This window comes from Charadrius vociferus, unplaced genomic scaffold (assembly GCF_000708025.1).
Source record: "Charadrius vociferus isolate BGI_N301 unplaced genomic scaffold, ASM70802v2 scaffold974, whole genome shotgun sequence".
In the NCBI taxonomy this organism is placed as follows: Eukaryota; Metazoa; Chordata; class Aves; order Charadriiformes; family Charadriidae; genus Charadrius; species Charadrius vociferus.
In genome coordinates this window covers 144966-159142 of record NW_009648063.1, presented here as the reverse complement: position 1 = coordinate 159142, position 14177 = coordinate 144966, and positions in this window count along the sequence as shown.

Sequence of the window (14177 nt, the reverse complement as noted above, 5' to 3'; positions counted from 1 at the left end):
AGGTTAGGAAGCCTGACTGAGGAACTGCATCAGCTGCCAGTGCCTGCCACCTGCACCAGGATGCCGGCTCTTGTCTTGGCACCTATGGGCTACTTCACGTGTTTCTTATCTCAGCTCTTCACAATTTGACCCAGAGCTGCAAAGTACACAATGTATATGACAGTTTTGGTAATACAGCTCTAAGCACAGCATATAGTGACTCCGGTGAAGCCACGTCCTCTGTCAGAACGGCTTCTGAACTATTAGCCATTGAAAAATGCAGTTCCAGGTCCAACAAAGTACTCGGGAAATGTTACCTGTGACACGCTTCAGACACTTCTGTCCTATGCTGTATCCTACTTTTGAAATACAAGTATTCTGAACACATGGTGCCTGGTAGAATAGTAGGTTAAAGAGTTAGAGCAGCTTACAGAGCATTATTCCTCTAAATTCCTTTTGTATCCTGGAGATACACTGTCAGCACCTTTTTTGCAAATCCTGCTTTTCAAATGGCTTAGTGCAAAGATGTTAAAACCTCAGCACCTTCATGAATGCTTTCCCAGATCAAGCTTAGAAACAACCAAGATTTCCCGTAACGTTGTCCTGTAACTTCATGCCATGCCTTCCGTTCCGATGGCTGTGACTGCTGCCCGTCCCTAACCAAAACAGAGGGTTGCAGGGCAACCCAAGAATTTAAGAGATGTTCTTAACAGATGACTGAAAGCAACTGCACAGACTAGCAAAGAAGCTGAGGGTTCTCAGCAGTCATATAAAATTGCCTAATTTAATGCTGGGGGACTCCTGATGCCATAAATATGTATCACTATCTCTGTTCTTTTAAGCTTATCGTGCACCACTGGTTTAAAAAACTGCATTGCCTATGGGAAAGCATTTTAGATGTCAGCTTCTCTCCTATGTGATGACACATTTGTGTCAGGCACAAGTAGTAAGAGACCAAATAGTTGCCTGATCAGGCCAGCTAATACCCAGATTGTGGGAAAACTCTCAGCTACCCTCTGCTTGTCATAGCAGGTCTTTTCATCGCCTCACTCGACAGAAGAGGAAAGGGGAGGAACAGTGTGATCTTGGTGGGAGCACCATCTTTTGTCTCTCTCCAGCTGGCAATGAGTCCTCTAGGGACACAGACAGCAAAACACAGATTACAGCAATCCCTACACGCTTCAGTCTGCAGAGCAGTCAGATATAACCCACTTTTGCCCAAAGAATCAGGGAATCATAGTAAGATGTAAAACAAATGGTTAATGACAGCCCTGTTTTATAATCCATTAAGATCTCTTTGTATCGAACAAATTTGCATAGTGTAAAGCCTCTGACCAAAGCAACGGGAAGTAACAGCTACCGTATCAGCAATTGGTGTTGCCCTCTGCATTTTTTATTTGTATCTATTTAGACTCAATTGTTAACAAAATGTTAGCAAAACTGTAAGAGGCTTTTTCGATCCCACTAACTGTGACCTTTTAAGGGCTGGTATGTGAGCATTGCATGAGAGCAGAATTGGTCAAACCTGTTCTAACTAATTAGGGACCACTGTAGAGGGAATATTAATAATCTGCAGCTCTGGTATGATGAGGCACTTCTACTCTTTAAACAATATATATAACTGTATAATACAGCATTCGTGAATTAATTATCATTAGTTAGTTCTCACCTTGCTCAATTTACCCCACGTGCATTCTCAGAAAGCCCCTGAACTACAGCGTAGGAGGTTATTGTCTGACATCTCCCGGGAGAACAAGCGAAGACATCGAATATACATAAGTGAATTGAAAATTAACTGAAAAGGACAGCAAAGAAAAAAGAATTCAAGCTGAAGAGATTTTCTTGCCGCAGGGATCCATCCGGGGGAAAAAAGAAGAATAAGAGTCAAAGAGTGGAGGAAGGAAGAACGTTCTAAAAAAAGGTATTTTCTTACAGGTTACTAACCAGCAGAAGAATTTCTAAAAGCCCCATTCAGGTATGTTCTAAAGCTTTTTATGTCAGCACGTGGCAGACAGCAAAAAGGACATATCTAGGACAAACTAGCATTTGCTGAGCCTTTATAGTATAGCTCCCGCAGCACAGTGCAGCTGATCATTGTTCTGTGTTATCAGTGCTCAAACCCACTAATTGCTTGTCTGTTCCTCAGGAGACAGTGGTCACCCTTGTGTTTTTTAAACTATGTCCTGCATAGGTGAGAGGAGAAGATGAACGTTATGGCTTTACATATTGCTACAGTGGGTAGCTGGGCACCTGTAGAAAATACTAAAATCAACAATCCAGAAAAGCTAACAGGCACCATTTATCATCTTTTTTAACCTATGTTTCATTTAAGCAATACCAATGTAGGTTTCTTTTGCCTTTAGCTCAGAGACGTAACTGCTGCACAGACCAAGACAGCAGCATAACCACTGGCACACGTGGGACATCATTTCACTGCAGAATCCCAAATCTGCTCAGACCAGAGGTGATGAGGAAAACCACTGATCATTTGGTACAAGGATGTGATGCAAGCACAAAGAAATGGATTGTCCTGTCCCTCTTCATCTAGACAGTCTCATGATCTTTTCAGCAGAAGCTAACATTCTGTTTCAAAATAAAATGCAAACGTTATATTAGGAGCAGCAGAACTGTGGCATTTCCATAACAGTGTTAAAGACACTTGAAATGTCCCCCATTTATAAGTTAGTTTAACCTTGCATTAACAATTTGCAACCCTCTGTTGGCAACTGGCTTCAAATTATAAAGATCTTCCTTCTCATTAAAATAAGAATTCTGTTTACTAGTAAAAAAACCAAAACAAACCACTAAAACTTCTGCATCGGTCCATCAAGGATCAATTTGTGAAACTTCTATTCAATTAATAAAAAAAATTCAAACTAATGCCACTGCTGAAGATTATTATCCAAGCTTTTGCAGAGAACTGTATGATTATAACCATTATTTATTACACTGGCTCTTACAAATCTCATTCCAAAGTAGAGTCTTCTATTTCCTGTGGGGGAAAAAAAGCCAGAAAGAGTTGAAGCAATTTGCCAAACATCACACAATGACTCAATGTCTAAGCTGAAGAAAGATACACTATTCTCAGACTCCTGTCAAGTGCTCCATCCACTCGACTATACAATCTCTACACTTGAAACGTACTTATTAATTCCTGCACAAGAACGACGCAGCTCTCACTGTACGTTTCGGTAACAGAGGTTTCCCTTGGCTGGCTACAGAAACCACGACAGAAAGCCCATCGCAAGTCTGCACAAGCACTGATCAAACACACACCAAAAGGTGACAGCATCGCACCCTCTCCGTGCCACTGCACCCCTGGTGTGTCCGAAGGCACGTAATTCTGCACGTAATTCTAAACTGGTTGCAACAGGATAACAGAAGGTTAAAATGCCTTTCCCAAAAAGCTCTTTTCTACATAAACCTAACCAATGCATACAAAAGGGCCTAAGGAATCACCGGTAAGATTTTCCTGCAAAAGGCAATCATGCATATTTAATGTTTTTCTGGCTAAACTACAGACATTTTAGTGTTTTCAAAGGAATCAGAAACACTGAGTAGTGGCATGAATCATTCCAAAATACAAATTATGTGAGGAAAAGTCCAAATGACACTGTAGCATAAAGACCTGCTTGTGATTTGGTTTGTCTGCCTTGCACCCAAACATAACACAGACTGCTTGCTGTTATACATAAGAATAGTAAAACTAAGAAAACAGCACCACATCTGCAACAGTCAGAAGGTACACACAACTGGCACTCAGTTTGCTGTCCCAATGAGCCACAGTACACTGGTTTTGACCTCCAAATGAGAAAGTAATCCTTTGGTTCAGGTTGCCCTTGATCTATGGAAAAGTGCTCACGCACACTTGGGCGAGAGGGAAGACACTCACCTAGCTCTGCCTTCCCATCATCAAAGAACTCGTTAGCCCATCCACCATGAACGGGGAGGCAAAGAGTCACCAACCCCACAGCCATCGGACCAGGAACATTGAGTCAGACCGATGACATCGTATGCTAACATGTCTGAGTCACACTTGATTTTCAGTTGTTAACTGACAAATTGCCTGGTAGCTGACCATCAACACGTGTGTGTTCTAAGGTTCAAGGCTTGCCTGGAGTCTGCCTCCCGGAGCACTCCCCTATCAGCAGCACGGCTTCCTACTTTGCCCCAGGACCAAAGAGAGGAGCTGACAGATGAAGCAGCAGCTCAGTTTACTGGAGCTCTGTTCGCTGGACCTAGATCCCACCACCAAATCGAATTTATTATACACTTCCCTAACAGAATAAATACCTAGTTTCTATTTAAGCTATGGCCATCCAGAGAAATTGGCTTGTCGGTGAAAGTGCTTCTCACGTGTGGCTCCACAAATTCAATGACAAGCAACTAATTACATATCACTAATGACAGCGAGTAAAAGAACAAAAAATCTGCCACCAATACACAAAATAAACCCACACACGTTCACCATCACAGCAGACAATTTTGCAGCGTTGGACTATTAAGCCAGAAAAATGCCTTCCCTGATGAGAGTTCTGACCTTTCTCTGCTAGCAGAGGTCACATTTTAACATTTCTACACTCATACCAGCAAACCACTTTACGGCAAACAATGATGCCTGAGTAATATAGTTCACTGCACATCTGAAAAGATGATCCTTGATACAAACCCCACCTTGTTACGACAAAAGCTACATGAATAGCTATCTGGATTCCTAAACTACCAACCTCTTAAAACGTGTTGTTGAATCTCTGGTGGCAAAGCAGGATTTGGTCCACGGAAGAAAGCAATGCCAGAGATTGTAAGAATTCTGTTAGGGATGTTTTCCCTCTCTACTAGCTTCATGTGGAAAATTATCCTGCATCTGGGTGACAAGTAGCAGTATAAAACCTGTAGACAGGACAGGTTGATAAAGGATCTGCACCACTTACACCTTCCATAGAGTTGAAGTGTTGTGTCAGCATGGCAGAGGCCCCGTAGCAACTTCTCACTGCAGGGAGGCAAGTGAAATCCCAGTGCCACAGCTGCTAGTGACAAAATTTACATTGATGCCACTTGGCCAGAATTTCACAGATGTTGCCCGAGTAGAACCCAAAACATAACTGTGCCAATACCAGGGATATGCACGCTGACATCCAGGAAGTCAAGCAAAGTGGCCACAGGACTTATTTTGAATCTTATATCTCACACCCACAAACCTTTCCTTGTCCTGCAGGTCTGAAAGGGTCCTCATGGTTGATGTTTCCTGTGGCAAGGCATTGAACTCCTTGCAAAATGTTCTGTGTACCACTTACTCAGTGTTGCTTTGAATGATACCCACTAAAATGTGGTGTCATGTCAGCAAAACCATATTAAAGTTTAACCTGATATAGCTGACAAAGCTTCTGTCTTTCTCGCAAAAGGATTAGCAGTGCGTGATAAATGGAGAAGGAATCCAACAATGAGATTCGTTAGGAAACTCTTAAAAAAAAGTAACAAGCAGTCTCTGAAAAAAAACCCAACCCAAACCACTGAATTTAACCATGTAATTAACAGGACTGATCCTGCTCCTAGCTTTCATTTGTCTCAAAAAAGCTGATTGTTCCAGCTCTGATTTCATCCCTTCAAACTTTAAAGTAAATCTAAATGGCATAGTTGTGCACTATCTTAGGCTAAAGAAAAAGACTATTTCTGGCCTTTACCCATCCACCTGAAGGCACATCATCTTGATTTAGACTAATTAATTTGCCTTGTGAGCTTCACTGAACAAATGCAAAAGGCAACTGGTAATTTCCTTTACTTCTAACTGGTTAAAACTCCATGTGTCTTTAAGGACATTTACAGCAAAACACTGGCAGATGTGTTCAGCAATAAAGTAATAGTTCATAGACACAAGGGGCTCTGAATTCCAGAGATTAGTAATATGATAAGTTTAATGAAAACATAGCAGTCTAGTTTCAAAAGTAACATATTCAAGATCCAGAACTGCAACTGCTTGAATTAATTAGTCATGGCCTTGAGAAACAGGTACTCTGTTTAGCTCTGTGCTAAATCACCAGTCTTAAAATAGTGTAAAGAGTTCTAATTTCACTGTCTCATTTGCACAACCTACCAAGAAAACAGTCAAGACCCCTTTTTATTTACAGCAGTCAGTCTTGCGAGGCTCAGGTGGGAAAACAAATATTAAAGTATGACCTGCCTGATACGTGGGATACTGTCATGAAGGGCTTGTGACTGAATTTCACCCTTTGAAACCAATTCCATTGCATTCAGTGCTTCTCCGTGCAAAGCACTGCCGGAACTGAGGAAACTCTGGGCACTTTGAAGAGGGGAAAAAAACAGAGCAGCCTTCTCCTGAGGCTCTTATCACAGTTAACTGGAGGAAAAGGAGGAAGACATCAAAGAGAAAGCAGAAAACAAAAGAAAACCTTAGGTTTTGGAACAACAGGTTGTGGAATGCAGAGGGTAACAGTGCAGAGGAGGGGAAAACTGGACGAGCTACAGAAAAACTGCTATGGGATGGAGGGCAGACGAGGAAAACAGACCACAAGTTTTGCCTGCGATGGGAAATCACAAGACTGAAAATTTTGTCTACTCTGATAAAGGGATATCAACACAATAGATTCTAGAGAACACTTCTTTCCCTTCCCAAATTTCTCAGGGTTTTGCAGAGGATATTTTACTATTAATTAAAATAAATTTACTTTAATATTATCAAAATAATTAATTTTAATATAAGAAAAAAATTGTCCAAAGCAATTTCCCTCATTCAGATGAAAACTCGTACTTTACTCCCGAAAATTGCTAGCGCTGTTTTGTTTTTTTCTTTCCAAAACATACTTAGCCAGCAACCCTACTGAAATCTATTGAGCTACTAAAAAAACCCAATTGGTTGCTTATGCATCAGCAAGAATAAAAAGCAATGGTTCTCTACTTGTAATAGAGTTTCACAGCTATGCACAGAATTTTGGGAATCCCAATTAATGAAAACCTATTTCAAAAATAGGTGCTTGATCTCTTTGTATGCCATCTCTCAGCCGAAGTCCAAGCGAGCCATGGATTCACGCGTCTGAGTGCGGTCATTGAGTTACGCCCTTTTTACTGGCAGGAGGAACCGCACAGTTACAACCTCACCTGAACCTGCCAGACGGGACTTCCTTGATGCCATGAGCGGCTTGAACGGGAACAGACCTCACACAACTGGTCCCAGAAACGACCTGTCCCTCTCCCTGCTACCTGTCACTGCCACGCATCTGCTCCCTGCTATTCCCAAGGGGATACAACCAATCCAGGTGACAGAAGTAGAAGAGAAGTGTCTATGGGGTGCTCGGATTGATAACAGAACCAAAAAAAATAATGTATGGACCTTTCACATCTCTCCTTGCTGAGCAAGCAATGGTGTATCCTTCTCTTTTCTCTGAAGGAAGAGGACTGTGCAAAGTGCCAGCTGATCTAAAGCTTCAGATGGAGATCTCCAAGGAAATTTCCAGACCCCTCTTCTCCCACTTTCCTGCTACGACCACTTAGGAAGCCAACACTTCTGGAGAGCATTCATACAGGTCATCGTGTAAAGATAAAACAGTGGGAATATAGAGATGAGCTGAACAGAGTACAGCTATGTTAGCTAGGGAGAGAGGAGGGAAATCGGGTGAGTAATATGTTTCTGTTTATTACCTTTTTTTTTTTTCAGGGGATAAATGTTGCATTGAAAATTTCAGCTCAAAATCGTGGTGAGCCAATAGTAAACACTAGACATGGAATAAGCACAAGCCAGTGGACTCTGCACAGAAAAAAATGCATTCATTTTGTCCCCTCAGGGCCAAGCAAGCAGAACTGTGCGAGTATTGATTGAAAGCTGTAATATTATGAAAGTAAACAAGCAACTGCCTCACCACAGTGTTGCCTTTGGTGATGAGATGCAGAGGCACAACCTCTTGCTCCTCTGATATTCTGGTATTCACACTGGCAGCGGAGCTGCCAGAGATATACAAAGACTGCACGAACTCCCACTCCTGGAAACCTGGCAGCAAACTCACTCTTCTGTAGGTATTTCATCAGTTCACCTGGTTTATAAACATCACCCTTACCTTCACCCCTTGCAAGGGTAGAGTACAAAGGATTTCTAGCATGCCTGCTCTGTTCCCGCATACAAAACACTATCATAGAAGCCCTCCTTAATAGCCAAAAAAAAAAAAAAGGGAAAAAAAAGAAAAAAAAGAAAAAAGGTAAAAAAGAAAAAAAAAGAAAAAAAAAAGAAGGGGAGAAGAAAAATAGCCCTAATGTTTTGCTTTCCTCTTTTTTTCTCTGTGTCCATTATGTGTCCAAGGGAAGCAAGTATAACCCCCCCAGTCTAAATACTGTAATTTGTCTACTTCTAAGGGCAGTGTTGTACCACAGCTCATGCAGTTTATGTGGGCCTTAGAAACACAACCTGGATGGAAGGTCAAGAATTTAAGAATTTACTGTTAAACTACCTGCCATCTTAACAGTCAAATAAAAAAGCTGTTATTAGTCCAGATCTATTTATTACCATAACAAAAAAAAAAAAAGGAAAAAAAAAAGGAAAAATGAAGAATCTGTAACAAAAATGTTTCAAAATAGTTAGAAATTTTTCACAAACTTTGTAATACCTCTCCCTTCTCTGTGGTGTCCCCCTCACTGCAGACCCCTCCCTGACTCCTATGGCTGATGGCTTTAGCCTGGGATGGGAGAGAGGGTGACGGCACGCTGCCAACATCCTGAGCTCTTCTCTGAGAGGAAGGCATCAATGCTGAGGCTGGGAGCTTATGCCTGTGAGAAACGCGCCTACCATGTTGAATTTCAGTCGGGGCAAATTTGGTGGAGCAAAGAATATTTATTACAGCGCTGGGAGTTACACAGGGGATTTCTGCCCCTGTGGCTCATTTTCCCTTTACAAACGCTTGTTTTTATTTCGTATTCCTTATACTTATTCATGTTTTTTCTTCGAAAATAATTTGCATAATCAATGAGTTTTCGGAACGAAACCCACGCCTTATTACATAATCAGTAAGTTCTTGGAATGCAACCCACCCCCGAACATGCCCTCTCCTTTCTAGCGGCGCAGGTGATCTGCTTCCTCAGGGGTCTTCCTGGTGGTCATCGGGGGGGGGCTCAAAGTCTTTATCACCACGTCCTTCTTGCAGCTTCTTTATTCTTTACACTTCTGTGGTTATCTTAGCTAACTACACCACCTTTTGTTTTGCAATGGTTCAATACTTCCAACTGTTGCTTTTGCCTGATATCCTATCTAATACTATCCCTTTTCCAAACGCATCACAAGCACACATCCATTTTAGCTGAAGCAAAATTCTTTTGCTAAATTACTTACTACATGCCTTTTTAGTCTATTAAAAATAAGTTCCAATTGGGCTTATTTTTATACTTTTTCTAACGTACCTTGCACCTCGCTTGTCCTACACTCTTCTGCAATTCCACGTCACGTTCACATTCAGATTCGTTATATATGGTACACTTTACATATTCTTTCTTTGCTTTCTTTGTAACACCTGAAACCAGCATGACCCTCACCACAGCTGCATTCCTTTAGAGACCAGTAACTGGCCACTGGTGGGCTGGCTGGTTGTAGCTCCATTGGCTCTGGTACCACCTTGTGCCCACAGTTTTAAGGGCTCTGCTACTATCCCATGTCTGTTCTCCTCCATGCTGCATTTTTATCCTAGGTTTAGAATCACCGAATCACAGAATAGTTTAGGTTGGAAGGGATCTCGAAGATCATCTAGTTCCAACCCCCCTGCCATAGGCAGGGACACCTCCCACCAGACCAGGTTGTTCAAAGCCCCATCCAACCTGGCCTTAAACACTTAAAGGGATGGGGCAGCCACAGCTTCTCTGGGCAACCTGTGCCAGTGTCTCACAACGTCAAAGTGAAAGATTTATTCCTAGTATCTAATCTAAATCTCCTCTCTTCCAGTTTGAAGCCATCCCTCCTCGTTCTATCACTGCATGCCCTTGTAAAAAGTCCTTCCCCAGCTCTCCTGTAGGCCCCCTTTAGGTATTGGTACTGTTTAGACAGTTCATTTTACACAGATCAGTGACTTTTTAGTTCTACTTATTAGGTAGAGAAATACATACAAATTATTATAAAAATAGGCACTACATTATACAATCATATAAAAGAAAGCTAAAACTGATTAGATAACCGCTACCATTTTGTTAGACAATTGCTGCTACAGTTAAAAAGAGCAGAACAAAGCTCCAGGCATGCCACGACAATCCCTGACAACGCAGATCTGACAAAACCTTCTCCTCGCAGAATTAGTTCAGAACTTGTGTTCTGCTACTAAAAAAGGCAATATAGCATTTGTATGCCTATAATGCCACAACCCCATCCCCCAGCTTTCGGTAGACTGCCAGACCGAATCATGGAATGGTCAGGGTTGGAAGGGACTTCTGGAGATCCAACCCCCCTGCCAGAGCAGGGTCACCTACAGCAGTTGCACAGGACAGCGTCCAGGTGGGTTTGGAATGTCTCCAGAGTGGGAGCCTCCACCACGTCTCTGGGCAGCCTGTGCCAGTGCTCCACTACCCTCAAAGTAAAGAAGCTCCTCCTCATGTTAAGATGGAACTTCCTATGGGCAAGTTTGTGCCCTTTACCTTTTGTCCTATCACTGGGAACCACTGAAAAAAAGGCTGTTCCCATCCCCCTGGCACCCTCCCTTTAAGCATTTGTAAGTATTGGTAAGATCCCCCCTCAGTCGTCTTTTCTTTAGACTAAAAAGACCCATGTCCCTCAGCCTTTCCTTATAAGAAAGATGTTCCAGACCCCTAATCATCTTTGTAGCCCTTTGCTGGACCCTCTCCAGCAGTTTCCTGTGAGGGAAGGCTGAGAGAGCTGGGGCTGTTCAGCCTGGAGAAGACAAGGCTCTGGGGACACCTTATTGCGGCCTTCCAGTACCTAAAGGGGGCCTACAGGAGAGCTGGGGAAGGACTTTTTACTAGGGCATGTAGTGACAGGACGAGGGGGAATGGATGTAAACTGGAAGAGGGCAGGTTTAGATTAAACATTAGGAAGAAGTTTTTCACTTTAAGGGTGGTGAGGCACAGGTTGTCCAGAGAGGTTGTTGAGGCCCCATCCCTGGGGGTGTTCAAGGCCAGGCTGGACGTCTCTTTGGGCAACCTGGTCTAGTGGGAGCTGCCCCTGCCTATGTCAGGGGGGTTGGAACTCGATGATCTTCAAGGTTCTTTCCAACCTAAACCGTTCTATGATTCTACGCTAAGGACCGTTTTCACCGATGAATCCATCAAGGCTGTTGCAAACCCTTCCATGGAGTTAAGCTGCTGAACAGGGCCAAGTACTGGTCTTCTTGGAGACCTGTGCTCTTCCCTGTATGATTTTGTCTCATGACACCTACACAGGCCTCAGAAGAGCTCACATGGCCACTGCTTGATGTGTTAAGCAGTTGATTTTTAAAGCCAATACACTCTGCACAAACAACAAAACTGCTACGATTAAAATGACAGCTATAGCATACAAAGCTGAATTCTGAAATTCCTGTAGCTGAGACCACAATGTTACTTCTAAGAGTGTGATGTGATTAAAATCACATTCGTTAACAGAGTTTTCACAAAATATACAACTATTATCAGGTAAATTGCATACAGAAAGTTAGCTTATGATATTCTGTGGACACTTAAATGTGCCTATGAGTGTATATGTGGATACAAATTCATTTACACTCAAATACAACTGGAGCCTACAAACTGCATGACAGATGATGACTGGAAATAAACAGAACAATTTCATCATCATACTTGGTCACAATATGATTAAACAGTCATTTAAACACTAAAAGCTGACATAGGCATATAAATGCAGCCATCTTGCCCTGTGCGGTTCACTGCCATTCTTGTAAGAAGACCACCGTGTCTTGTTTAATAGCCCTTCACTGCTGATGCACAACTCTCACCTCTCAAATACTATTATTCCAATTCTCCAAAATCACCTGATCAGCTCTTTAAAAATGAAAGAAATCCTTTCCAGCAAATTGGTGTATCATACACATACACAGCGTTTTGTGTGACAGAGGAAACTAGTTTTTATCATCTGTCATTTTCTGCCCATCTGAGGGCCACCGATCCACATATGCTGCTTTTTTACAATATCCCAAGTCCAATATTAGACAAAGGTGCAGTCACCCCATTCACAACGCTGTAAGCCTGTACTTAGGCAATACCTTAAAACTCAGTTTATAATGGGAAACAGTAGCTGATCTACAATTGCTGCTTGTAGTGCTCAAAACATCCCATTTTATAAATGCACAAAACTGCATTTCTCTACATATGTACACACACACATCTACACACCTTTTTTTGATTACATACTGAAATACTTAATTCGTATCTTACTCCTCTGTTAAGCATGATCACTATTAATAACAGGAATAACGTATAACAATAGGAATATTGTCACAAAGATAATCTTTCTCTGTTTTGCAGATTAACATGCTTTTAAATTTGATCAATTTTTCTGCTTTCCTTAGTTTGTTCGTATTTTCCTCTTGTCACCTCAGCCATGACAACTGACCTATAAGAACAGTATTGCATCATTTTGTTCACATATATGTATAGATGACAATACAAACAAAATAAAAACTGTGACAGCAAAGCTAAGAAATGCCAAGTTAACAATGTCCATAGCATTGGAATGGATCATGTACTCTGTGCAAGCCACAGAAACCAAGAGATGGCTGTAGGCTGCAACCGAGAGGTGGGGGGCACCAAGTTTTATTTCTTTTCTTGTACTGGTCTCCACCAAAAGGCCCGGTATGACACTTACTGAAGCAGTGCACCACTTCCACTCCCCCCACGACCTTCATGCTAAGCAAAGGCACCTGCCACAACCTTCTTCCCACACCCCACACACACACTTTTGACACCACTTGTCTCGAGAGTAGTGGGCAGTCAGAGTTTGCAAAGGTAGTAGTTTGTACTGCCTCTTTGTCTTTCCCAGCCCTAGGAATTGTTCCTCAGCTTGCAATCATTTATTTTCCTCCCCAACACTCCTATTTCTCTTACCAGGGTTCCGCCTCAGGACATGTAGTTCAAGTATTTATAGGTCCTAAAATTAGACTCCCTCCTGGGCAAGACCATTCACCACAGCTATTCTATATGCAGCCTAGTCGATACGCAGGTCTTGTCCACAGCTGTTGTTTAGAACAACATTCCCCAAACTTCTGTGATCGTGAGTCCGTATCAGTAAAAAAATTTTGAGCACCTCCCCCCCCAGTGTATATAAGATATAAATCATATACAGGCACTACTGTGCTAACATATTATGTAAATTATAAAACACACAGAAAAATAGAAATTTAAAAGGATGAGCTAAAGATGAAATAAATGCTGGTCTAAATATTTATTAATGGTATTATTTTCTTCCACACCGCAACGGACTGTCTTATACACCCCTTGCGGTGCGTGCACCCCGCTTTGCAGACCACCGGTTTAGAAGATCATAGACAGAGCCTGACAACCTCTTCTGACCCAAATATGCTTTTATTTGGCACATACTCTTTCTTCCAATGTAACTTTTCACTGTTTGATATTCCTTTTAAAGCTTGCAGAAGTCAACACAGCTCCTCAAAATGATGATTTGTGGCTGCAGGGGATACATCTAACCCAGCTTTTACAGCCACCCACTGAGCTGCTGTAGTGGAAGCTTGCACAGCATCTTCTCATTCAGCCACAGCAAGGCATATACTTCTTTCTTATTTAAGAAGCCATGCAGTGCACATATTTTTATTTAAAGGGCCTAATTTTGCAGTCAAGCCTGTTTAAACTTCTGAGGTCAGCTCAGTAGTTTCCCAACAACTTGATATGTCTCTGATCGCACATTTCCCTTCCTCCCCTTCCGCCCCAACCTTCTCCACAGCAGCAAAGGGTGATCCAAAATTCACTTTGAAGATTCCCAGTATCTCGTTAACAGGAGCACTGGGACTTGTGACCCTCTACTCCTCTGAGCAAAGGATGAGGTTGAACTTGGGCTCCCTGTCCACCCCATCACCCCTTTTGGAGGATGCTTTAGTAACAGCTGTGATGAGGCATTACAGTGCCCCAGTGCTGCACTTAACTTCTCCACCTCAGCTTCGCAGCGTCATGAGTCTGCACCCTCCTCTCTTGGGATTTGCATCTCCTACACCATTATTTAGGCTGCTGCTGGAGCCTCATTTATGGCTGTTTGT